Raw genomic sequence first — 27771 nt, 5'->3', positions numbered from 1 at the left:
CTAGAACTTTTGTTGTCACTAGAGCTCCCTGATTCAGGAATAGATGTTGTATGTGACAAAGCTGAGGTGGACGCTTTAATCTCTTTAACACCCGTTGAATTCTTTTTCTCATCAACGTTATTCTTACAAATAGTTTCAGCACAGGTATTAGAATGTTCATGTAATTTAAGAGTAGTTATAACTTCTTGAAGCTTAGGGTTATCTTTTTGCCACAAACTATCTTTGCCTTTTTCTAGGGATGAACCAAGCATGAGCTGATCTCTAAGTCACTCATCAAGGGTCCCTCCAAAAGTACACGTTGAAGCAAGTTTGCGAATGGCGGTGCCATATTGTTCCACGGTTTCATCCTGCCTCTGCATTCTTTTTCCAAAATGGAAGAGTTCTAATACCATGCTCAATTTTGGGAGATAATGTAAATCCATTTTCTTAATGCATATTTCGTACTCATGACTGACCCCCATCAGCATCAGACAAATCAGGAAGGTTCTCAAAGACATCCTGTCCCTCTGAACCCAAACAGTGCATAAATAAAGACGATTTTCTTTCCGCGCTCAAAGAGGTGCCACATACTATTGCATAGTGAGTGTACACCTTTTTCCACTTAAGCCATGGTATGGGCGAATCTCCGGGCTCAGATAGAAAAAATGGTGGGGCCGTAACCTTTTGCATGATCAAGAGTAAATGACAAAGCTTAAACAACATTAAAGAAAAATGTTGAAAGTTCTGTAAATTTTCCCTAGAATTAGTGGAGCCAAAAGAAATCGTAAAACAACTTTAGGATAAAAGTATGGTTATTTCATGCAAAGCAAAGTATAAAATGACATAAGAACCATGTACCACAGAAATGGTTTAAACAAAGTGAGTAGTTGTTAGGGATCTGCTAAATGCTGTGCAAATCAGCGTGGTAGAAAGGAAAGTACCTGTTTTTCTTTTAAAAGCTGTGTTGGTAAGAGTGCCAACTACCCGATGTGATCTGGAGGACCAGTTAACTGGAAGAGGCGTGTGAAAAAAAAAAATCACCGGAGTGATCGGTGTCAACAGAAAAGCTGTGCTGATCAGCGTAGTGTAAAATAAGGCAATCCGCAGCGTTGCAGAACAGCTGTGCTGATAAGCGTGGTGGCGGTAAAACAATGAGAGGATCAGCAACACAGAAATGATGATGAACGGCTGTGCTGATCAGCGTGGTAGAGCTAGAATAATGAGGAGACCAGCAATACTGGAACAAGCTGTGCTGACCAGCGTTTGTAGTAAACAAAGATGGCGCCGAGCGCAATGACGTCAAGGCGTCGCGCAGTGACGTTGGCGCGTAGCGTGATGAGGGCAATGCGCTTGTGTCAGGAGCATTCATTGCTAGGAGCTTGAAGAAAGGCTCGATGACGCTTCAGGCAGGGTGCGTCAGGTCTGTCTTGAAGATGTCAATGCTGGAAGAAGACGGTTGCTTGGTAACAGTAAGAAGAGTTAAGTTGATTGCGGAGTGTTAGGAGTTGCTAGGCAACAGCTCGTAAAACAACACAGCGCTCAGCAAGATCGTCGGTAAGAGGCAATTTTCCTCTAAATACCAGTACAATGTCTTCAAATGGTTGGCCATTAGCATTTTTGTTAATCCTTGATTTATGTTGTTGAATCCGTAGTCGCATTACTTGATTTGTTTTCCCTATGTAGACTAAGCCACATGGGCACTTAATCCTGCATATGACGAAACGTGATTTGCAGTTAGTGAATGTTTCGTATTTCCACACAATATTATTACGTTTGAACGTGGTACCCTCTACTGTGGTGCTACAGCACGAACATGTACCGCATTTACGGTGTCCTTGGATTGGTGTTAAACCCATCATTGCTCTTAGATCGAGTTGTGTATTTTTTTGGGAGTGCTGCCCGTACCAATTGGTTCGCAATCCTACCGTTTTTTTTAAACGCGAATAGTGGTTCATTTTCAAAGGTTTCATTGAGATTTTTGAGTAGATGCCAGTTGTTTTTAACTACTTTCTTGAGCATGTTTGAATTCGGGCAAAATATTGACACAAATACCATTCTGTCAGATTCTTTTTTGTTCCTTTTTTCCAAAAGACAGTCGCGTGGTGTCCACCACGCCCTTTTCATAGATTTTCTCAATAGCTTCTTTGGGTTACCCCATTGTAGCAAGTTTTTTGTCAAATTTCCTGCATGTCTCAGATATTCCTCTTTGTATTGACAATTTCGTTGGATTCGTAAATATTGGCCGTAGGGGAGGTCAATATGTTCATATGCACTGCCGTGAGTTTGTCCCACTTGGCCTCCATGCGGGCATGATAGGCAGATTGCTCCCGCTGCATGTCCTTGAGGACCCCGACTACCTGGCTGAATTCCCCATTGCTATCCTTGTACAATGCGTACAAGTCAGGGGGTCATCAGGCAGTCCAAGCCCCCTCTGCAGTCCATGTCCTCGGCCTAACACCACTCCCACCAGCTCTAGACACACGGCCTGTACCTGTGGTGGCCGGCACAGTTGACCCCGGGCCCCCTTGGCTGTTGCCACCGGTGTCATTGTTGGTATCATCCTGTGGGGCCAGGGCCTATGTGCTGCTTGAACTTGGTCTCCTAGGTCCGTCCCTGTTGGTGGTGGTGTTAGGTCTGTCGGCAGATGGTGTTGACATGGCTGTAGGGGTTGCAGGTGTTTTTGATGGTGGGGCTGCCTGATGTCTCACACCGGAGGTGCCAGGGTGAGTGTCGTCATCCGAAGTGGACAGGGTCAGATCAACACCAGAGAGCTCATCCTCCACCAGAGTCTGGGCCAGGGACTCATCTTCACTTGTTGCTGAATCCCCAGTGGCACCTGTGTTTGGAAGAGACAGACATTGTAAGTTATGTTACTACTGACATCAATGGTTAACCTATGTATATTGCAACAGGGAGGGGGGAAGAGGTACTAAAATATTAATCTTGCAATGGGTAGTACTAACAATGAAGGAGGGGGCAGTGGATCACAAATCCTGTGCATCCATGATATGTACATGATTTCATTGCTTAGTAAATTCCCTCCTATACGTATACAGGAATAGGGCCATGCTACTTGGATTCCCGCTTCAGTGTACTGTAGCTGCATTTACTTTGGTTCACCTTTACTGCAAATCTGATGTGCCTCCACCTGGAAGTAGACTGGCTGCTTTCCCAGTAGTGTCCAGAGGAGATATTAGGTGTAGGATCACATGGGGCTGCTACATGTTGACCAACAGTGAACAACCCTAGTGTGGTGTATGAGTAGCTGGATCCACACACAACACCTTTGTTTATAACTTCATACATCACAATGTTCAACATATTTCCTTTGCCTTTTGTTGCTGTATGTTTTTTTTAACTCACAGCACTTGAGCACAAACACACACTCTCAGTTTTCTCCTCTGGGCACTAGTGGGGAACCAGCCAAGTTACCTCCAGCTGGAGGCACAGCATATTTGCAACAAGGGGGAGCCAATGATGCTGCTGCTACAGTACACGGATGCAGAAAAACATGATGGCATGCACTACGCATGTGTACATATGTGTGCCTTTCAATGGAGGCAACACAATCAGTTATGAACCAGGTTGCACAGGAGGAGTAGACCATTTACCCCTCCTTGAGCTTTGTAACAATGTTTTATATACATGACATTTGCAACGTGACGTCAGGATGCATGACTGAACACTGCATTGTCTTCAGTTGCCACAGACAGAGTCTGATGTTGTGGTAGCACATTGTCCAGCCAACATGGAGCCGTTCAATGTGCATGTTGATGTGTGCACATACCCAGCTCATGTATGGATTTCCATGTACATGGAATTTGTAACTCATGGGCCATCAGGTGGCTGACACAGGAGTGTGATCCCTGTTCACATTTGACTCTGCTTCCCTGTGAGGGGTGTGCCTGTGCTGACAAGATGGCTGACAGTGCAGTCCTGGTGTTTGTTAGTGCACAGTTCCCAGTAGGGCCTTGCGCTCCCCACAACAGGACCCAGTGTCAGACATCTTGTCAGTCCATTTCCACTCCCTGTGAGGTGAGCATGGTTCAGTATGATCTTGCTGGGCCATTTGGGTGGGTGGGTATTGTGAGTGATTGTAAGTCCCAGCATGCTCTGGGCTACACCCCCTTCCCAGCATACCCTCACTTCCCTCCTTCTGACTCTGCTTCCCTGTGAGGGGCTGTGGCAGCAATGGCAAGATGGCTGACAGTGGAGTCCTGGTGTTTGGTGGTGGCTAATTCCCAGCAGGGCATTTTGTTCCACACAACAGGGCCCAGTCCCAGGGTATCTGCCAGCCCATTTCTACCCCCTGTGAGGTGAGCATGGTGCAGTGTGTTCTTGCTGGGCCATGTCGGTGGCTGAGGGTTTGTGAGTGGCTGCAAGTCCCTGCATGCTCTGGGCTACACCACCCTTCCCAGCATGCCCTCACTACCCTCCTTCTGACTCTGCTTCCCTGTGAGGGGGTGTGCCTGTGCAGACAAGATGGCTGACAGTGGAGTTAAGTTGTGTGTTGGTAGCCAATTCCAGCAGGGCCTTGCGCTCCCCACAACAGAGCCCAGTCCCAGAGTACTTCCATGCCCCTGTGAGGTGAGCATTGTTCAGAGAGGTGTTGATGGTGCAATTGTGAGGGGGTGCATTATCTGTGACAACAACACCATCATGCTTTGGTATACACTCACTTCAGCAGCACACCCACTTTCCCTTCCTGTCAGACAGCTTCACTGTGAGATAGTGGTAGTGGTGGCAGGGATGTCTGACAGTGTTAACTCAGATTAGTGCCACGGCCTTACCCTATTTGTTGCTAGGTTTGTATATGTCATGGCCCAGTTACAATTCACTATGATGTGGCCATTGTTGTGTTTGTCTGACTGACATGGACTTCTTGGGCTTATTGACTTTTGATTTCTTTGCCTTAGCTCTCAGTGCATGGTTTCACAGTCCCCTTGATGTTGCTGTGTGTGTATTGCGACACAATATTGGGCATATTAGTTGTGTATGTCAGGTAGGCCATGGACGCCCTCTGGTGGTAGGATGTCCTGCACCTTCTCCTCTCAGGACCTGAAGTAGACTGGTTTGGCAGGAGGGCCACTGCCGGTGACCTGGCTCAAGGCGCGTTCCTTCTGGAGGAGCTTCTTGACGCTCCTGCGCACGTCATACCACCTGTTCTGGATGTCGGTCTTTGTGCGATAGGCTGGTGCTTGTGCCTTCACCTTGTCCACGATTCTGTCCCACATCTTGGTTTTCTGTGATATGGGGGTCCTTTGTACCAATGCGCCAAACACATGTGGCTCCACTCTGAGGATGTCATCCTCCAATAGTTCTAGCTCAGTGTCTGTGAACTGTGGATTCTTCTTAGGGGACATGGTGATGGGTGGTGGTGAGGAGTAATGTGGGTGTGTGGGTGCAAGTGATGTCTATTTTGTTAGGTGTATGTGTGAGAGATTTTGGAGTAGTGCTGATGGTGTGTGGTTTGAGTGATGGGTGAGTTGGATCACTGAAATTATATCGACCTCAAAAATATCGAGTTACCATAATATCGTTGAGAAAATATCGAGTTACTAAAATATAGACTGTAAAAATATCGTTTTTTTTAAATGTCTTTAAATTAAGTTAAAACTAATGTAACAATAAATATATTTATTATAAACTTACTTAAAATTATTAAATTAATGTTATATTAAGAAATATTTATTGTAAATTAAAAAAAATATAAAAAAATAATACATATATATTTATATAAAAAATATTATTAAATAAACATATATAATAATTTTACCGTAGCATAGCAAAATGGTTAAAATTTATTGTAACAACTGTAGTGAATTCTACAATAGCTAAAGCGTTGGATAGCGTAGGGGTAAAATTTACTATTCCCACTCCAGTGGGTGTAACAGTAGGGAAAGCGTTGGATAGCGTAGGGGTATTTACTATTCCCAGTCCAGTGGGTTCAACAATAGGGAAAGCGTTGGATAGCGTAGGGGTTAAAATTACTATTCCCACTCCAGTGGGTGCTACAGTAGGGAAAGCGTTGGATAGCGTAGGGGTTAAAATTACTATTCCCACTCCAGTGGGTGCAACAGTAGGGAAAGCGCTGGATAGCGTAGGGGTAAAGATTACTATTCCCACTCCAGTGGGTGCAACAGTAGGGAAAGCGTTGGATAGCGAAGGGGTTAAAATTACTATTCCCACTCCAGTGGGTGCTACAGTAGGGAAAGCGTTGGATAGCGTAGGGGTTAAAATGACTATTCCCACTCCAGTGGGTGCAACAGTAGGGAAAGCGCTGGATAGCGTAGGGATTACAATTACTATTCCCACTCCAGTGGGTGCAACAGTAGGGAAAGCGCTGGATAGCGTAGGGATTACAATTACTATTCCCACTCCAGAGAGTGCAACAGTAGGGAAAGCGCTGGATAGTTTAGGGGTAAAGATTACTATTCCCACTCCAGTGGGTGCAACAGTAGCGAAAGCGTTGGATGGCGTAGGGGTTAAAATTACTATTCCCACTCCAGTGGGTGCTACAGTAGGGAAAGCGTTGGATAGCGTAGGGGTTAAAATTACAATTCCCACTCCAGTGGGTGCAACAGTAGAGAAAGCGTTGGATAGCGTAGGGGTTAAAATTACTATTCCCACTCCAGTGGGTGCAACTGTATTGAAAGCGTTGGATAGCGTAGAGGTTAAAATTACTATTCCCACTCCAGTGGGTGCTACAGTAGGGAAAGCGTTGGATAGCGTAGGGGTATAAATTACTATTCCCACTTCAGTGAGTGCAACAGTAAAAAAAGGCAAAACTTCATAATTAATTATTATTTATAGAAATATCAGTACCAAGTAAATTTACTTTCCTATACCAATAACTTGTATTTACCAATTAATTTTAATTTCATGGACAATTATTAATTAATTAAACAATTTAATTAATTTACTTAATTAAATAATTAATTATTGATTTACTTCCCACCCTATTCCCCTATAAACCCACAACCCGCTACTAAAACCAATTTACTATAAATTAATTATTTATCAATTAATCAATTATTATTAATTACCAAGTATTTCTCATTTAATTAGCTATTATTAATTATTTTACAATTAATAATAATTTACATAATTAATTAATTATATTTAAATTACTTCCCACCCTATTCCCCTATAAACCCACTACCCGCTACTGAAACTAATTTACTATAAATTAATTATTTATCAATTAATCAATTATTATTAATTACCAATGTTTTTTTATTTAATTACCAATTATTAATTAATTTACAATTATTATTAGTATTTACATAATTAATTATATTTAAATTACTCCCCACCCTATTCCCCTATAAACCCACTACCCGCTACAGATTGATATTACACAATTATTAAAAATTAGTAAAAACATACCTTATTTTCCATTTTCTTTTGTCTATATTGTATCTAGTCGATATTATGTCTAGTCTATATTTTTGATTCGATATTTTGGCTATTAATATCGATATAACTCGATATTTTTGCAGTCTATATTATGTCTGGTCGATATTTTGTCTAGTCTATATTTTTTCCTCAATATTATGTCCAGTCTATATTTTGGATTCGATATTATGTCTGTTTACCGGGTGAGTTGTGTGTGTGTGTCTGTGGTTGGTGTCTCTAGGTGTTCTGTGCTGGCTGCTCGGTTGTATTTGCAAAGGATCATGGTAGTGTACTTTTGTCTTTTTATAGGTGGAGTTGGGGATGTGTCTCTGTATTTATTTTTTTTGGTATATTTATTGACTTTGTCATGGCTTGACTGGTCCTTTTTTTGTGTTTTTGGCATTGTTTTTGGTGGGCATGTAGGAGACGTTCTTCTGACCCAGTCGGACTCTCATGTTGGCTTGTGCAGGCCGCTTCGTGTCTTTCACACTGATTGTGTTCTGTGTTGCATGCAAGCCTATAGCTGTGGTCTCTCGCTTCAGGTACGTTTTCGATCCGATCGGTCGTGCGGTTTGGGCTCCGTGTGGTTCGGTCTGACTTTATGCCTTTGCCATCGTACTGTGCGGCTCAGACATCACGGGTACGTATCGGTCAGGTTTGTTGCGAGTTCGGTTCGGTCGGTGCGGCTCGTGTACATTTTCCGGGCGGATGGCTGAATTTTGTACGGCTCGGTCGGATGGCTTGCTTTCCGTACCGCTCGGTTGTAAATCACAGGCTTTGCATCGCACTGCACAGGTCGTAGGGTGCCGGTCAGTGTCGGTCGGACTCCGTTCCAGGTACGAGTCGGCCAGACCGATTTCCGACCGGAATCGGAATCGGCCCCTGAGTAGACTTTTTTAACATGTCTGCCGTTGCTGCCTGTGTGCTATTTTAAACTGCAAAATCAGTCTGGTAAAATTATCCCTTTGTGTTAGGCCTGGTCTCTGGTCCACAGCCGCAGTCGGCCAGAAAAAAAGGTAATAATTAAATAGTCTTTCGACACCACAGCTGGACTGCCCCAACGTGGTAGGCCAGAAACGTGGGATTTGTTGATCCACATTATCGTGGTTGCCCCGGAAGGAGCTATCGACCTCAAGGAACTGTATTGTAAGTCTTTTTTGGCTTATAGGTATTTTGGATTACTGTATGTTGAATTTTTCTCGTTTTGATCTTGTTTTACACAGATAAATACTGGGGGCAGATTTGCAAGCCCCTTGAGTCACTTTTGCACTGCAGTTGCATCACTTTTTGTAACGCAGCGGCGCTGTAAACAATTCACCATGTTGCGTCCCATTTACAATGAGACGCATCTAAGGAGATGCGTCACGTTGTAAAGCCCTGTGCCACATTATACCTGCATCAGGTATAATGTATGCAAGGTGGGCGTTCCCATGCAGGAAAGCCTCGTAGAAGGGAATGAGTGAAATCTTCAAGATATCACTTTGCCACTTCGAGGATGCCACTGCTTGGAGCAGGCGTAAGGAGTGATGCAGCACAATAAGTACAGGCCTCCTTATGCATTACTGAAGTTGCATCATGTTTGTGACACAACTCCAACATTGCATGACTTTTACGCCAACAGAGGTGCAGGGAAACTAGTGCATCTCTGATCTAACACAGAGATGCATCAGTTTCTAGTAAATCTGACCCTGGATATTTGTTTAAAATGGTGTGGTGTCCCGTTGTAGTGTTTTCACTGTAGTACTGTATGTTATGTGCAAATGCTTTACACACTGCCTCGGAGATAAGCCTGACTGCTCATGCCAGCCTACCAAGGGGGTGAGCATAGGTTAGCCCCTAGGAGATAAGATGCCATGGGTTTCTTAAGGAAAGTCTGCAGATATGGGACCCCAAACGTGCTTTGCATGTGAGCAGGAGGGTCACTTGAAGGGAGATCCCAAGTGCCCCAACAGGGCACAGCCACCCACCAGTGGGCGGTCCAAGATGTTGGCTAGAGTAGCGCTTGGTAATGAGGGGTACCATGAGGAGGGTAGGGATTCCGCAGAGATGACCCTTGTCTTACTAGGGGACAGTGAGATGGTCACAGTAAACCAGGTGCCTGGAAACACTAAGAAGTACTGCGCCTGGGTGACCATCAATGGGAGAAGGATAGAGGATCTCAGAGATACTGGAGCCAGTGTAACCTAAGTCTGTTGGCACCTGGTTTCCGAGGGGCAATTAGTCCCTGGGGCATTCCACCAAGTAGTTGCAGTGAACAACTCAGAGCGCAGGTGTAAGGTGGTGCAGGTTCCCTTTGAATTGGGTGGTCCCAGCTCCCTTGAGGGTGGTTGTGAGCCCTACCATGCCTGTAGATTGTCTACTAGGTAATGACCTTGAGAAGTCCTTATGGAATAATGTAGTGTTCAGGTTTCTCTTGGAGATGCCTGGGTTGCCAGAGTGTACTTGTATGAGTACGCGGTCCAGGGCAGCCCGTAAGGATGATCAGAAGTACATGGAGCCTAAAACAGTGGCCAGGTGCCTGCCAAGAGAAAGGGCAAGGGGTGCGGGAAACCCGCCCCTGAAGTTCCCATGGTCTAGGAGGAGGCTGACCTTGAGGGGACACCCTGCACCTATAGGGGAGCAAGTGGCTGAACTGGGGGACCTATCTGAGCTGACCCATTGGCAGCAAGAAGGGGGTACCACCATGAAAGAATTCTGCAGAGAGCAGTAGGAATGTCCTTCTCGAGAGGGCTTGCAGCAGCAGACTGCAAACCTGGCAGTTGGTGAACAGTCTGGATCACACTTGATCTATGGGAGAATGGTCTCCTATACAGCATAAGGTCGCCGATCCTGGGTTAGCCTGTGTGCTGGTGGTACCCCAGTGCTTCAGGACCTTCCTACTGGGTCTGGCTCACGATGTGCCTTTGGCAGGATATTTGGGGCAGGACAAGACCTTTGACAGGATCGTCACCCATTTATTTTGGCCCCAAATGCGAAGGGAGTCTGATTCTCATTTTGGTGAGAGTGGGAGGAAATGTAAGGTTCCTCTCCAACCTTTTTTACTTGTTGGCACTCCTTTTGAGAGTGTGGGGTTTGAAAATCTGGGGCCCATGGACTTCAAGACATCCATGGGCAATAGGTACATCCTGATGTTGGTGGACCATGCCACCCGGTACCCAGAGGCTTTCCCTCTTAGGACAACGACAGTGCCAGTGGTGGGCCTGGCATTAATGGGAATCTTTCCCACATGGGGGTTCCCCAGAGAGGTGGTATCTGACTGGGGTACCAATTTGATATTGAAGTATATGACAGCCATGTGGGAGGAGTGTGGTGTAACCTACAGGGTCACCACTCCTTACCACCCCCAAGGTAATGGGTTAGTGGATATATTCAACCAAACCATAAAAGACATGATTATGGGTGTTACAGAACCCATGAGGCATAAGTGGGACATCCTCTTACCATGCCTTCTCTCTGCATACAAGGAGGTACCACAGAAGTAATTAGGTTTCTGCCCCTTACAGCTTCTGTGTAGGCAACCTGTGAGAGGGCCTCTCAGTTTGGTGAAGAAAGGCTGGGAGATAAATCAAGGAAAACTCCCTAGGAAGTATTTAGCTACATGCTGACTTTCAGGAGCCAAACTTCACGCTTCAGGGAACTCGCTCATGTGAACGTAGAAGCCAGCCAGGAGTTAATGAAATGCGGGTACGACCAGAATGCCACTCTGGTAGAGTTTCAGCCTGGCCAGAAAGTGTGGGCCATAGCCCCAGTAGAGCCTTGCACTCTTCAGGACAAGTGGACTTGGACTTTTGAGGTGATGGAGGGTAAAGGTGATGTCACTTATATGGTAAATTTGCAGCCTACCAGGAACCCCTTGAGGGTCCTCCATGTGAACTGTCTCAAACCTCACTTTGAGAGGTCTGTAGTGAGCATGCTCTCGGCAACAGATGATGTGGTGGAAGAGGACAGTGAACCTCTTCTTGACCTCCTGTCTACCACGGAGCATGATGGGTCAGTGAAAGCTGTGAACATCTCCCCTACTCTGGCTCCAGAGCAGCAGAGTGACTGTCAACAGTTGATGGGGCAGTTTGCCACCCTGTTCTCCCTGACCCCATGTGTCACCCATTGGTGTACTCATGATGTGGACACTGGGGGCAGTCCTCCTGAGAAATGAAATTCCCGAGCTGACTAACAGGGTCAGAGACAGCATCAAAATAGAGGTTTTTAAGATGTTGGCGTTAGGGGTGATAAAGCCCTCCAACAGTCCTTTGGCCAGCCCAGTGGTCTTCAATCAATCAATCAATCAATCAATCAATCAAATTTGTATAGCGCGCAACTCACCCGTAAGGGTCTCAAGGCGCTGAGGAGGGGGGGCGGGGGGGGGTCGCTACTGCTCGAACAGCCAGGTCTTGAGTTGTTTCCTGAAGGAGAGATGGTCCAGGGTCAGCCGTAGGTGAGTGGGGAGGGAGTTCCATGTCTTGGCTGCCAGGTAGGAGAAGGATCTTCCTCCGACGGTGGATTTGCGAATACGTGGGACGGAGGCCAGGGCTAGGCTGGCGGAACGGAGCTGGCGGGTGGGTGTGTAGAATGTGAGGCGGCTGTTGAGGTATTTTGGGCCCGTGTCGTGGAGAGCCTTGTGTCCGTGAGTGAGGAGTCTGAACGTTATCATCTTGTTGACAGGGAGCCAGTGCAGGTCTTTCAGGTGGGTGGAGATGTGGTTGTGGCGAGGGATGTCCAGGATGAGTCATGCTGAGGCGTTCTCAATGCGCTGCAGTCTTTTCTGGAGTTTGGCTGTGGTCCCAGCGTAGAGGGTGTTCCTGTAGTCCAGGCGGCTGGTGAAGAGGGCCTGGGTGACCGACTTCCTGGTTTCGGTGGGGATCCATCGGAAGATCTTTCGGAGCATGCGCAGGGTGTTGAAGCAGGATGACGAGACAGCGTTGACTTGCTTGGTCATCGTGAGGGAGGAGTCCAGGATGAAGCCCAGGTTGCGTGCATGGTCCGTTGGCTTGGGGGCGGTGCCCAGGGCACGGGGCCACCAAGAGTCGTCCCAGGCAGAGGGGGATGTTCCGAGGATGAGGACTTCCCTCTTGTCTGAGTTCAGTTTCAGACGGCTGATCTTCATCCATTCTGCGACATCTTTCATTCCTTCCTGGAGGTGGGCTCTGGTGGTGGCGGGGTCGTTGGTGAGGGAGAGGATCAGCTGAGTGTCGTAGGCGTAGGAGATGATGTTGAGGTTGTGTTGGCGAGCGATGGCTGCGAGAGGGTTCATTTAGACGTTGAAGAGGGTGGGGCTGAGTGAGGATCCTTGCGGAACGCCGCAGATGACTTCGGAGGCCGCGAATCGGAACGGGGGTGGTGGGCTCTCTGGGTTCTTCCGGTGAGGAACTAGATGATCCACTCCAGGGCCGCTCCTTGGATTCCGGTATTGCTGAGGCGCTGTATCAGGGTGCGGTGGCATATGGTGTCGAAGGCTGCTGAGAGGTCTAGGAGGATTAGGGCTGCGGTTTCCCCGTTGTCAAGCAGGGACCTGATGTCATCAATGGCTGCGATGAGGGGCGGTTTAGGTGCTGTGGTTTGCTCAGAAACCGGACTGTGAGGGGTCGAGGGATCCGTTGGTCTCGAGGAAGGCAGAGAGTTGTCTGTTGACGGTCTTCTCAATGACTTTGGATGGAAAGGGAGGGAGCGAGATGGGGCGTAAGTTCCTGAGGTCCATGGGGTCCGCAGTGGGTTTCTTCAGGAGGACGCTCAGCTCGGCATGTTTCCTGCTGTCCGGGAAGGTGGCAGATGCGAAGGAGCTGTTGATGATGTTCCGGAGTTGGGGTGCGATGATGGAGTTGGCTTTGTTGAAGATGTGATGTGGGCAGTGGTCGGTAGGGGAGCCGGAGTGGATAGTGTTCATCAGGCAGGTGGTGTCTTCGGGGCTGACAGGGGTCCAGGTGCAGAGGGTGTTGGTGGGGGGCTCTAGTTCGGTGGTTGGGTGCGTGGTCTGTGCGTCAAAGCTGTTGTGTATGTCGGCAATCTTGCGGTGAAAGAATGAAGCGAGTGAGTCGCAGAGGTCTTGCTAGGGTGTGATGTCGTTGTTGCAGGCGCTGGGGTTGGAGAGCTCTTTGACGATTTTGAAGAGTTCCTTGTTGTTGTGGGTGTTTGTGTCCAGCCGTTCTTTGTATGTTATCTTCTTGGTGGTGCGGATCATCTGGTGGTGTTTGCGGGTGGCGTTCTTGAGGGCTGTCATGTTCTCTGCTGTTTGGTCATGGCGCCAGGCTTTCTCGAGGGAGCGGCAGGTTATCTTGGAGTTTTTGAGGTCATTGGTAAACCACAAGGCTTTCCTGTTGCCGGGTCTGCTGAGAGGATTCTTCAATGGTGCAATTTCGTTAGCGCAGATGGTGAGCCACTGTGTGAGGTTGCGGGCTGCTTGGTTGGGGTTCGTCGTGTTGGTGGGCGGGTTTTGGCTGAGGGCGGTGGTGAGCTAGTCGGTGGTGATCTTGCTCCAGCTTCTGCGGGGGACCTGTTGAGTGGTGAGTCGTGGTTCTCCTGAAGTTGAAGTGGACGCAGCTGTGATCTGTCCAGTGTAGTCCGGTGGAGTGGCTGAAGGAGATGTGCTCGCTGGAGAAGAAGATGGGGTCCAGCGTCTGTCTGGCGTAATGGGTGAGGGTGTTCACCAGTTGCTTGAGTCCGAGGTTGGCGAGGTTTTCCAGCAGGGTGGCGGTGTTGCAGTCCTTGTTGTTCTCCAGGTGGAAGTTGAGGTCTCCTAGGAGGATGTAGTCTGTGGAGATGAGGGCGTGCGGACTGACAAAGCCAGAGATGGCTTTGCTGAATTGTGTGTGTGGTCCCGGGGGTCTGTAGATGAGGGTGCCTCTGAGGGTGGTCTTGGGGTCGGTGTGTATCTGGAAATGAAGGTGATCGGCGGCGGTCAGGGTGTCGTCGGAGTTGGTCGGGATGCGGATGGTGTTTCTGTGGACGATGGTGATGCCTCCTCCGGTTTGGTTGACGCGGTCCCTCCGGGTGATCTTGTAGCCTTCCGGGATGGCTATGGCGATGTCGGGGGCTGAGGAGGCGTTCATCCATGTTTCTGTAAGGAAGGCGATGTCTGGTGATGTTGGGTCGAGGAGGTTCCAGAGTTTGACAGCGTGTCTGTGGACGGAGCGGGTGTTGAGCAGGATGCACTTGAGGTAGTTGTTGCTGGAGCTCGGCTTGGTGGGTGCGGTGCAGGATCGGAGGCAGGTGAATTAGCAGGCTTGGCAGGTGAAGGGTCTGTGGATGCGTTTCGGGGTGGCTCAGTAGCAGGCGGGGTTCCGGCCGGCGTTGAGTGCGTGGAGGGTGGCGGCCTCGTAAGTCCGTCGGGTACCCTGGCATCTTCGAGGACCAGGGATCCTGGCGCTGGGCACGGTCCAGGCACGGACGGGCATAGACGGGCTTGCCTTTGGCGCGCCTTCGGCGCACAATCGGTTTGCCCACTGCGCACTTCCGCTGCGCTTCCGTGCGTCGACCTCCATAAATGGCGAAGTGGGAGGGAGAAGCAGCTGGGAGGCGGGAGCGGGGTGGCCAATGGGCAGGATACAGAGAAGAAAAAGGGGACGGGCCGCAGGGGAGCAGCGGTGGGGAGCGGGAAGGGGGCGAAGCGGCGGGAAATAATCACGGGGACGGCAAAATTACAGGGTCACAGCAGGACAAGAAATCAGCAGACTGGACAAAAACTACAGGGGCACAAGCTAAAGGCACAACAGAGAAACAGGCACAAGTCAAGACGCTACAACAATACAGGCACTCAGCTGTAGCGAGGCAGCAGCGGAGGGGTCAGGGGTCCTGGCACTCAAGGGGGGGAGTCGCGCGGTGTGTGGAGCGAACGGCCCTGCAGCAGGGACAAAGGTCAGAAAGGTTGGACTACAGTCAGTGAACAGTCATAATATCGAATTTTTAATATCAAATTGGCAAAATATTGAGTTTTAAATATCGAGTGGACATAATACCAAGTCACAAAAATATAGTGGTGCAAAATATTGAAATTCGGGTAAGAAATATTGATTTTCATAATATTGAAGCTAGTAATATCGACAGTCATAATGTAGTTGTTAAAAATATAGATTTTTTATAGTGTTTTAAGTGTTAGTATATGTGTTAAAAGTATGCAATATTTTCGTAATGTATGTTTGCATTTCTTTAAAGTAATGAATGTAATGTTATTTAATTTTTGCATAATTTAATTCCGTAGTAGGTTGTGGGTTTATAGGGGAATAGGGTGGGAAGTAATTTAATTATAGTAAATTAAACATACATTTTTAGGAATTGGTATTTATTTTAAATGTTACTTTGCGTTTTAGTTCTGTAGCGTGTTGTGGGTTTATAGTGGAATAGGGTGGGAAGTAATTAATTGTAATTAAATAATAATTTATTTCTATTTATTGGTATTGATAAATAATTTATTGGTAATTAATTATTAATTGGTAATTATTTTGTATTAATTGGTAAATATTTTTATTAATTAATCATTATATTAATTGAATTAATGTATTCAATTGTACTTAAACAACTATTTATTTGTATTTATTGGTATTGATAATTAATTTATTGTTACATAATTATTCATTGGTAATTAATTTTTATTAATTGATAATTATGTTTTATTCATTGATTAATTGATAATTATATTAATTGTATTAATGTATTATTCGGAACGGGTTGAGGGTCTATAGGGGAATAAGGTGGGAACTAATTTAATTGTAATTAAGTAATTATTTAAATTATTTTTGTGTATTGATGATTAATTTACTGTTAATTAATTATTAATTTGTAATTTATTTCATTACTTATACATTTTTGGTATTGAAAATTAATTTGTTTTTAATTATTTATTAATAGATAATATATTTTTAATAATTAATATGTATTGGTATCTATAATTAATTAATTATTAAATAATTTGTACTTGGTAATCACATTTTAATAATTATTTATTTGTATTGATAAATAATTATATATATTTAATTAATAAATCATTACTTTCCCTACTGTTGCACTCCCTGGAATGAGAGTAGTAGTTTTTACCCTCCCGCTATCCAACACTTTCTCTACCGTTACATTTGGTGGAGTGGGAATAGTAAAAGATTCCTACCCGCTATCCAACACTTTCCCTACTGTTGAACTCCCTGGAGTGGGAATAGTAATTTTTACCCTCCCGCTATCCAACACTTTCCCTACTGTTGCCTCTCTGGAGTGGGATTAGTCATTTTTACCCCTTCGCTAACCAATACTTTCCCTACTGTTGTACTTACTGGAGTGGCAATAGTAATTTTTACACTGATGCTATCCAACACTTTCCCTACTGTTGCACTTTCTGGAGTGAGAATAGTATTTTTACCCTCCCGCTATCCAACGCTTTCACTACTGTTGCACTCACTGGTGTGGGAATAGTACATTTTACCCTCCCGCTATCCAACACTAAATATATTTAATATTTTTTAATAATATTGAGTTAACATATATATGTATTAAAAAATAAAAACGTATGTTTAGTTTTTTTTAATTAAATTAATTATGTATTAAATTTTAGGTTATTTAAGTAATTTAAGTATGTTTTACTTAATTATATTAATTATTTCATTATTTGACATTACTTTTAAGACATTAAAAAAATGTGATATTTTTACAAACTATAATATTTAGAACGATATTTTGGATTCAATATTTTTGTAATTACCTGTTTGTAGATAGGACATCAATATTCTGGCATTCTATATTTTTTCATCAATATTTTGGCAGGTCGATGTTTTGCTCCTCGATATTCTGTCAGTGATCCACTACTTTCATATGGCCGATAGGGACATTGTCAACATTGCTAAGTTAGCATGAGCTCTACAGCCACAGTGCTGCTTTTGGGTACGTCACTACATTACTTTATTTTGCAAGACTCTGTTTATGCCTTTCACATGAAAACAGTCAGTTTTGTGCTTTCTCTGTGCGTTCCTGGAGTTTAGTCTGAACACAGTGAGCAAGGTAGATAAGCAATGCCCCTTGTTATTCTGTTCTGGTCAATCCTTAGCACCTAGACAAAACATGCTAACACAGCTGCGGGTGCTGAAGGCTCATGCTTTGATATTATGGGAATGAATGTTTGGTTAGCACACACTTGGGGCTCGATTCCGATCCGGTAAAAAGCGCTCCGAATTGCTGTACGGAGTGTTTTTCCCCGTACGAATCGTACCAGAAGGCGTCCCCGTACGAATGTGCAAGTACGATCATAACCTAATGCGTCACTCCGTATGTCCCGTAAAAAACGCCGTACGAATCGAAAGTCCGTACGAATAGCAGTCGGCTGACGCTCAACGCTACGTCCGGACGTAAATAGACCGCGTCTCCCGAACCACAAAGTACGATCCGTGTTCCACACACTCCGTACGGCTCTTTTCCTACGAGAGCTCAAAACTACCGTAAAACCAGACTCCGGCACGACCCGCACCCCGGTACGCGACAAGCAGGACATGGACGCCATCGTCTGTGTAATCCCTATCCTGTACGCCCACCACCTCGTACTGAGAAACCGACGACGGCACAGAAGGTGAGTACAACGAAGTTCTACATACCTGTACGTCTTGCTACATGCGCACATCTCCATTTCACGATTGTAATATCTGGCCATGTTGCGCCACACACTCCCGCACTACACCAGTGCAATACGGAGACCGGCCGTGCCTACGTCATCGACCAGGGGGTACGGTACGTCACCGCACTACACCAGCGCAATACGCCGCACCTACGTAATCGACCACGGGGTACGGCAGGTCACCGCACTACACCAGTGCAATACGGAGACCGGCCGTACCTACGTCATCGACCAGGGGTTACGGTACGTCACCGCACTCTACCAGTGCAATACGCCGCACCTACGTCATCGACCACGGGGTACGGCAGGTCACCGCACTACACCAGTACAATACGGAGACCGGCCGTACCTACGTCATCGACCAGGGGGTACGGTACGTCACCGCACTACACCAGTGCAATACGCCGCACCTACGTCATCGACCACGGGGTACGGCAGGTCACCGCACTACACCAGTGCAATACGGAGACCGGCCGTACCTACGTCATCGACCAGGGGGTACGGTACGTCACCGCACTACACCAGTGCAATTGACGTGTGGCACATACGCCTGCAGTGTGATTGTAAGTGTAAGTGGTGAGCAGAACACCCACCAGTGCCCAGCATCAGAGTGTGTGCCTAACACCCCCCCCCCCCAGTGCCCCCAGTGCCCCCCAGTGCCCAGCATCAGAGTGTGTGCCTAACACCCCCCCAGTGCCCACCAGTGCCCACCAGTGCCCAGCATCAGAGTGTGTGCCTAACACCCCCCCACCAGTGCCCCCCAGTGCCCAGCATCAGAGTGTGTGCCTAACACCCCCCCACCAGTGCCCCCCAGTGCCCAGCATCAGAGTGTGTGCCTAACACCCCCCCTCCAGTGCCCCCCAGTGCCCAGCATCAAAGTGTGTGCCTAACACCCCCCCCACCAGTGCCCCCCAGTGCCCAGCATCAGAGTGTGTGCCTAACACCCCCCCTCCAGTGCCCCCCAGTGCCCCCCAGTGCCCAGCATCAAAGTGTGTGCCTAACACTCCCCCCACCAGTGCCCCCCAGTGCCCCCCAGTGCCCAGCATCAGAGTGTGTGCCTAACACCCTTCCTCCAGTGCCCCCCAGTGCCCAGCATCAGAGTGTGTGCCTAACACCCCCCACCAGTGCCCCCCAGTGCCCAGCATCAGAGTGTGTGCCTAACACCCCCCCTCCAGTGCCCCCCAGTGCCCAGCATCAGAGTGTGTGCCTAACACCCCCCCAGTTCCCCCCAGTGCCCCCAGTGCCCAGCATCAGAGTGTGTGCCTAACACCCCCCACCAGTGCCCCCCAGTGCCCCCCAGTGCCCAGCATCAGAGTGTGTGCCTAACACCCCCCCCCAGTGCCCAGCATCAAAGTGTGTGCCTAACACCCCCCCCCCACCAGTGCCCCCCAGTGCCCAGCATCAGAGTGTGTGCCTAACACCCCCCCCCAGTGCCCCCCAGTGCCCCCCAGTGCCCAGCATCAGAGTGTGTGCCTAACACCCCCCAGTGCCCACCAGTGCCCACCAGTGCCCACCAGTGCCCAGCATCAGAGTGTGTGCCTAACACCCCCCACCAGTGCCCCCCAGTGCCCCCCAGTGCCCAGCATCAGAGCGTGTGCCTAAAACCCCCCCACCAGTGCCCCCAGTGCCCAGCATCAGAGTGTGTGCCTAACACCCCCCCTCCAGTGCCCCCCAGTGCCCCCCAGTGCCCAGCATCAAAGTGTGTGCCTAACACCCTCCCCCCACCAGTGCCCCCAGTGCCCAGCATCAGAGTGTGTGCCTAACACCCCCCCTCCTGTGCCCCCCAGTGCCCCCCAGTGCCCAGCATCAAAGTGTGTGCCTAACACTCCCCCCACCAGTGCCCCCAGTGCCCCCCAGTGCCCAGCATCAGAGTGTGTGCCTAACACCCCCTTCCAGTGCCCCCCAGTGCCCAGCATCCGAGTGTGTGCCTAACACCCCCCCACCAGTGCCCCCCAGTGCCCAGCATCAGAGTGTGTGCCTAACACCCCCCCTCCAGTGCCCCCCAGTGCCCAGCATCAGAGTGTGTGCCTAACACCCCCCCTCCAGTGCCCCCCAGTGCCCAGCATCAGAGTGTGTGCCTAACACCCCCCCAGTGCCCAGCATCAGAGTGTGTGCCTAACACCCCCCCCCCCCAGTGCCCCCCAGTGCCCAGCATCAAAGTGTGTGCCTAACACCCCCCCCACCAGTGCCCCCAGTGCCCAGCATCAGAGTGTGTGCCTACACCCCCCCACCAGTGCCCCCCAGTGCCCCCCCCGTGCCCAGCATCAGAGTGTGTGCCTAATACCCCCCCAGTGCCCACCAGTGCCCAGCATCAGAGTGTGTGCCTAACACCCCTCCCCACCAGTGCCCCCCAGTGCCCCCCAGTGCCCAGCATCAGAGTGTGTGCCTAACACCCCCCCTCCAGTGCCCCCCAGTGCCCAGCATCAGAGTGTGTGCCTAACACCCCCCCCAGTGCCCCCCAGTGCCCAGCATCAGAGTGTGTGCCTAACACCCCCCCAGTGCCCCCCAGTGCCCAGCATCAGAGTGTGTGCCTAACACCCCCCCCCAGTGCCCCCCAGTGCCCAGCATCAGAGTGTGTGCCTAACACCCCCCCAGTGCCCCCCAGTGCCCAGCATCAAAGTGTGTGCCTAACACCCCCCCACCAGTGCCCCCAGTGCCCCCCAGTGCCCAGCATCAAAGTGTGTGCCTAACACCCCCCCCACCAGTGCCCCCCAGTGCCCAGCATCAAAGTGTGTGCCTAACACCCCCCCCCACCAGTGCCCACCAGTGCCCACCAGTGCCCAGCATCAGAGTGTTTGTGGCTAACATCCCCCCCCTGCCCAGCTGTTACACAAAAACACATACCATTGTGAACCGCATTACCATCTGGAGATTGACACATATGAACATACCTAAATTACAACATGACACCAGCTCCCAGGCACACAGCAGTCACAGACATTATCACAAAAAGTCAACTTCAGAAAATAACAAGAATTGCTTTATTCAGCTGCTCCAAAAAGAGAAACGCAAATAAGAGTCCCTGCTCATTAAAGGCCAATGTCCAGTCCAAAAAAGTCTGAGCAACAGTTTGTACCTCCATGGGTGTGGGCACACCCAAACTTGCCTGCACATGGCGTTTAATCCCCAGTGGAAACAATGTGGCCACCATCTGTGGAATCCTCCGGCACCGCATGGACAGGAGAGGGAAGGACAGGCAGAGTGGGTGCAGGTGTAGTGCATTCAGCCACACTGGCTGGTGTATTGCCAAAAGTAGCTTCGAAAACCTGGCTGCACACCTCAGCCAGTGTGGAAAAACTACCACCTGAACCCGGGGACACATTGGGGGTGGAGGTAGAGGGCTGTGAGTCTGTACTCCTGGGTGTGTGGGTGTGTGGATGCGTGCGTGCGTTGTGTCCCCTCTCCCTGTGGGTGTGCCTACATCCCCTTGAGATTGCGTGCGTGGAGCTTTGAGCTTTTTCTGATGTGTGGGTGTGCTGGGTGTGTGTGACCTGTGGCATCTGCGTGTATGTTGTGTAGATATGGGAGAGGCAGAGGTGGATGGGTCTGAAGGATGGGGGGGAGACAGATGTGCTGGGAGTACATTGCTGCCGTCAGTGTTGACTCTATGGCAGCCACACTCCGACGTAGATCAGACATGGCCGACGACATGCCCTCCATGAACGACACCAACTGTGTAATCAGTTGTGTATGTCCATGGAGGACAGTCAGTATGGATGTCTGACCTACTGCAATCTGCCGGAGTAGGTCCACAGTCTCAGCACTGAGGGCAGCAGGGGACACAGGGGCAGGGGCTGCGGTGCCGGGAACAAAGGAGACACGGGTGCTAGCACGGACCCTAGGGACACTAACGACTGGGAGGGTGGAGATGGTACTGGAGTAGGGGACGCCAGCCAAAGATGATGGGGAGACCATTGCTGCATATTCCCCCTCCTCCTGAGAGTCTGACTCGGAGTTGTCGGCATGGTAAGATGTGTCAGTCACATGTCGTCCGGCCAGCAGACTCTCATCACCCTCCGTGCCACTGCCTCCCTCCGACTCCTCAAAGCAGGTGGCACTGTCGGTGTGTCCCTCTTCCTGGTCCGCGCCTGTGTCCCCTCCAGATTGAGATGATGATGCTGTGGCCAAGGAGAAGAATAATAACATATCAGTCACCTGTACACATCAGACATGTCAGCTACAATTCATTAGGCTTAATTTCTGAACATGGCATGCATCATGAGTCACAGGAGACTGAACACTGCACAATGATAAGTCTAGTTGTGGCCAATTGCGAGAGACACTACGCATAATGTATAGTAGGATACAAGCAACAGTGAAGGGAAACATCTATCATGAGCGACACAATGATGATTGACTGCCTGATAACAGGATAGCTGATGAAGCATCACAGCTCATTTACACACCCTGCCACCCAAACCCAGACCTGCACATGTTGAATTTCCTTACACCTTGTGCCACATGGGAAAAGTCCTTCCTGAAGTGACATGTGATGCCATCCTGGGACCTGAACCAAGTGTAACATCACCTCACACTGGCATCACAGCTGTTGACACCCCAAGCCTCATTGTGTGACTGACCATCAATAGTAATTACAAAGAACATTTGACTTATGTGGCAACTATGCACACACGCACTGCCCAGTGTGAGTATGCATAAGCCCAAAATATTGCACATGTACATTGTGCACCTGTAGCCAACACATGACTATTTGAAAGAGTACCATGGACAAAGGCCACTGAGGCTGACTCGTGCAGAAGACACATGTTTAGACTCAAGATCAGTGCCTAAATATGTAGAACGGCAGACACAGTGCACATGTGGTGCCACATGTAAGGTTCCAACAGGTGTCACAGACCCCCCCTCCAACATGATGATGTGCAAAGGAAGATGCATACATAGACATTGCACCATAGGAGTACATGTGGCTCTCTGTCTCGTCTTTAAGGCCTTGCACGGACAGGGGCCGATACCGCTCCAAAATCTTTTCTCCTGGTATCGCGCTGCCAGACCCCTAAGATCCTCCTCCGCGTTTCTGGTGACGGTCCCCCGGATTGGTACAGAGCAGGAATATCGTCGTAAAAATATCGACTAACCTAAATATCGCTGCAAAAATATCTACAGGAAGAAATATCGATGACAAAAATATCGTCTTACCAGAATATCGACAGACAGGTTAGTAATATCGTTAACATTAATATAGTTGTAATAAATATCGTTTACATCGTCAGTCGAGTGGGGGGCCGCTCTTTTAAGGTGCGGGCAGCCGCACTCTGGAACGCTCTCCCTTTGAAACTCCGGACCTTTGGTGACCTGCTCTCCTTCCGCAAGGCCGCTAAAACTCATTTATTTTCTGAGCTTTGTTAAATCCTTCACTCCCCTATTTCTTAATAATTATTTCTGTTCCCCAGTTGTGTTGTGCTCGCCACCTTGTCGGTGCGCCGGGATGCTCCTTCGCTGGAGCAGCCGTGCGCAATACAAATAGCACTAACATAACGTAACAAAAACATAGTTTACAATAATATCGTTTTTTAAATAATTATAAGTAATGTAGTGTTTTTAATGAATATTTGTAGTCAAAGTAGTATTTTTAGTAGTATATTATTATTTAAAAATGTATTTTAAGTTGAATTTAGTATTAATAGTTCCGTAGCGGATTGTGGGTTTATAGGGGAGTAGGGTGGGAAGTAATTTAAATATAATGAAATAATAGATTAATTAATGTTTTAAATGAATATAAATAGTGTAATAAATAATAGTTAATTAATTTCAATTAGTTAAGTGAATAATAATTATGTAATTAATTATGTTAATTTTTTTAATAATTTTAGGTGTGTGTACAGGATTTTTTTAGGGAAAATGTTTTTGGGTAAAGGGGTATTTTTAGGGTTCAGGGTCAGTTTTCAGTTTTTGGGTAAAAGGGTATTTTTAGGGTTCAGGGTCAGTTTTCAGTTTTTGGGTAAAGGGGTATTTTTAGGGTTCAGGGTCAGTTTTCAGTTTTTGGGTAAAGGGGTATTTTTAGGGTTCAGGGTCAGTTTTCAGTTTTTGGGTAAAGGGGTATTTTTAGGGTTCAGGGTCAGTTTTCAGTTTTTGGGTAAAGGGGTATTTTTAGGGTTCAGGGTCAGTTTTCAGTTCTTGGGTAAAGGGGTATTTTTTGGGTTCAGGGTCAGTTTTCAGTTTTTGGGTAAAGGGGTATTTTTAGGGTTCAGGGTCAGTTTTCCCTACTGTTGCACCCTCTGGAGTGGAAATAGTAATTTTTACTCCTACGCTATCAAATGTTTTAATTAATGATATATTGTATATTTTAATTATATGTATGTATTATTGTTGTTATATAATGTAATGTGTAAAATCAATTTATATGTCCACATTTATTAAGTTTATAATTAAAAAGTGTAGTAATTTTTTTGAAATAGTTAAAAAATAAAAGTAATGTCATGTATTTTGTTAATAGTACTTATATTTATTTATTATTTAATGTAATTTTAATTATTTTAAAAAGTTGATATTTTTTACATCTATATTAATTACAACGATATTTTGGAGTCGATATTTATGTACTTACCTGTTTAAGTATAGGGTGTCGATATTTTTGTAAACAATATTTTTACAACAATATTTATGTCAGCTATATTTTTGTAATCGATATTTTAACACCCTACCCCCAGGATCAATAGAGTGAGGATGGGTGGACGTGCTTTTAGCTTTACGGCCGCCACTCTCTGGAACACCCTCCCGTCGACATTGAGGGGTAGACAAGACTTTATCCCTTTTAAAAAGGATCTTAAGACCTTTTTGTTCCCTAGAGCACTGTAATTTGGTAGCATGCCCGCAGGACAGACGCAGTCTCAGCGCCAGGATACCCTTTGGGTGGCAGCCGCGCTTAACAAGTAATTAAATAAATAAATAAATAAATAAATAAATAAATAAATAAATAAATGTGAAAAACAAACATCATCCAAAGCGCAGGTCAAAAGTGGATTAGGGCAAGGCATGTAAAGAAGCAGCTGCAGAAACGGGGACATTCTGAGGCCAATGCATGGAGTGCCTGTCTGACCACAACACTCAAACTATGGGAGTGTAACCATGCCTTTGAGCACTGCAGGGAGCATGTGACACACATCACAACAAACAGACATAAACCTACCCACTACTTGCTGCTGTCCCTCCTGCAACTGCCTATGGAGGTCTGGGAACACCACTTCCAGGGCCCGGAGCATGTTGGGGTGGCGGGTGCCGCCATGCCGGCGTGGAGCTTCCAGCTTTAGCTGTACTCTGGCGATGCGGCGGCTCCAGCACCGGATGTCCTGCCACCTCTTCTTGATGTTCCGGAGCCTCCTGCGAGGCCCCCCCTCACTCCTGACAGCCCTGGCGATGTCCAGCCAGATTTCACCCTTCTCATAGGCAGATACCTGTCACATATGTAAAGTAAAACAGCATCAGTACACCTGGTCCATGTTCCAAACACACACATATGTGCACAAAAAACTTGATGATAACAGGGCATTGTAAGCTAAACACATTAGCATTTTTGGCCACGAGTATGTGGCCTGTGAGCAAACACCACTGCATGACATGCCATTGAAAGGCTACAGATGAAATGATGGGTGCTAAACACTCTCTGAGCATGGCACTCACTGAGCAATGTATGCTACGTCTGGGTGCACTGCAGCACGTGACACGCTGTCACACACCCCACTGCAACAAATAACCCTCTAGTAACAACACTGTACACCCTGGCACTCACTCCCAACAACATTGCATCTAGACACTATACATACACAGTGGCTATAATGTCACACACACAACAGGTGCACACTCCAAGGTATTGCACACATCACTCACCTGATCCTCTGGTCTCCCATACAGCTAGCTGTAGTTAGGCAGGAGGGCATCCAGCAGGGCCTTGTTCTCACCATCAGTGAATGCAGGTGCCCTCTCCATGCTAAGCCAATCAGGGTCCAGAGGATTCAGAGACAGCAGCTGTGGTTACCACACCAATGTTGTGAAGGCAAGGGCCCTACCACAGCCACATGCTGCCTTATATCTGTGCTGCAGAGGGGCTGTGAGTCCAAGGAGTAGTGTTTGATAGGCCACCATAGTTAGCATCCTACGTTCCATCCAATCACTTCACACATAAGGACATGACACACATATGCATGGTTTGAAAACTGAGCCTGAGCTGAACAACAACTTTTGCAACATTGTATACTTTTGCCCAACTGAATTTTCTCTAACACCTGTAGGAGGCTCAAAAAATTCAGTATCCATGACAACCTGGTTGCATTTTGATCTGTCCACTGTTCCCCTAGATGTTCCCTATGTATTTAATCAAATACCCACACAAGTAAGGTGACATTGCCAATGCAACCCATTCAATGGTGTAACGAGGCGTACACACGCACGTAACATTGGGGTACGCTTTGCTCGCGTAGGGCTGAAATGCAATAGGGAAACGAGGCGTACACACGCACGTACCATTGGGGTACGCTTTGCTCGCGTAGGGCTGAAAAGCAATAGGGAAACGAGGCGTACACACGCACGTACCATTGGGGTACGCTTTGCTCGCGTAGGGCTGAAAAGAAATAGGGAAATGAGGCGTACACACGCACATACCATTGGGGTACGCTTTGCTCGCGTAGGGCTGAAATGCAATAGGGAAACGAGGCGTACACACGCACGTACCATTGGGGTACGCTTTGCTCGCGTAGGGCTGAAATGCAATAGGGAAACGAGGCGCACACACGCACGTACCATTGGGGTACGCTTTGCTCGCGTAGGGCTGAAAAGCAATAGGGAAAAGAGGCGTACACACGCACGTACCATTGGGGTACGCTTTGCTCGCGTAGGGCTGAAATGCAATAGGGAAACGAGGCGTACACACGCACGTACCATTGGGGTACGCTTTGCTCGCGTAGGGCTGAAATGCAATAGGGAAACGAGGCGTATGTACAGTGCGTCGGACATGCTCAAGTGAACGTTTGTGTAGGCTGCGTTCCTGACCTCCTTCATGTCACCATTGGGAGAGTGACTCCAGGAAATCACATAGCAGGGATGTAATCTACCCTCATGTTGACAATGTGGATGCATACATCAGCATGGCATCCTCACATCAGCATGCCCCAAGGTTGGCAGACATTGAAGAAGCACAGGGACTGTGACCTAGTGCCTCAGTTGATGTGTGAAGAGCTGGCAAGACTTGTCATTACTCCTTCAGCACATGTGCATCACATGCATACAACACTTTGCACCGGCGTAACGTCTACAACATATTGCGATGCACATCAACACTGGACTGCCACACCATTCAGTACAGGGAACTGGCACATGATGACAGCAACATGCCCACTGTGACAGAGGTGTAATAGACGCACAGCATGACCCTGAGTCACCACGTCATGTGTGTGCCATATGTGATATTGTGCATGCTGTTTGCATATGAAATGTTCAGGACAGTATCATATTACTCACCTTAGAATATCCCCACGTGTCATCCTGGACATGCCAATTTCCGCTCAGTAGTACACTTGTGTGTCGGTAGGCATGTCCTGCGGCCCACCGTGTGTTGTTGGCGTTGTGTGTGCCGTGATGACGTTGCCTGGGTACTCATACGTGACCTCAGCGTGCTCACGTCAGGTCCTCTGTATTAACAACACCTGCGCTGGTCCCGTATAAGTGTAACCTAACTCATTTTTGAAAGAAGATCATAGTACGATCACTTCTGACCATTTCACTTGGATTGTCTGACTCAGGAAGGTGCCAATAGGGATGTCCATTTCAAAGCCTGTGAGGATTGCAACCCTCTCATGTTGGTGACT

The sequence above is a fragment of the Lissotriton vulgaris genome, chromosome 5 (genome assembly GCF_964263255.1).
Source record: "Lissotriton vulgaris chromosome 5, aLisVul1.2, whole genome shotgun sequence".
Classification (NCBI taxonomy): Eukaryota; Metazoa; Chordata; class Amphibia; order Caudata; family Salamandridae; genus Lissotriton; species Lissotriton vulgaris.
This window is presented reverse-complemented; position numbering follows the sequence as displayed.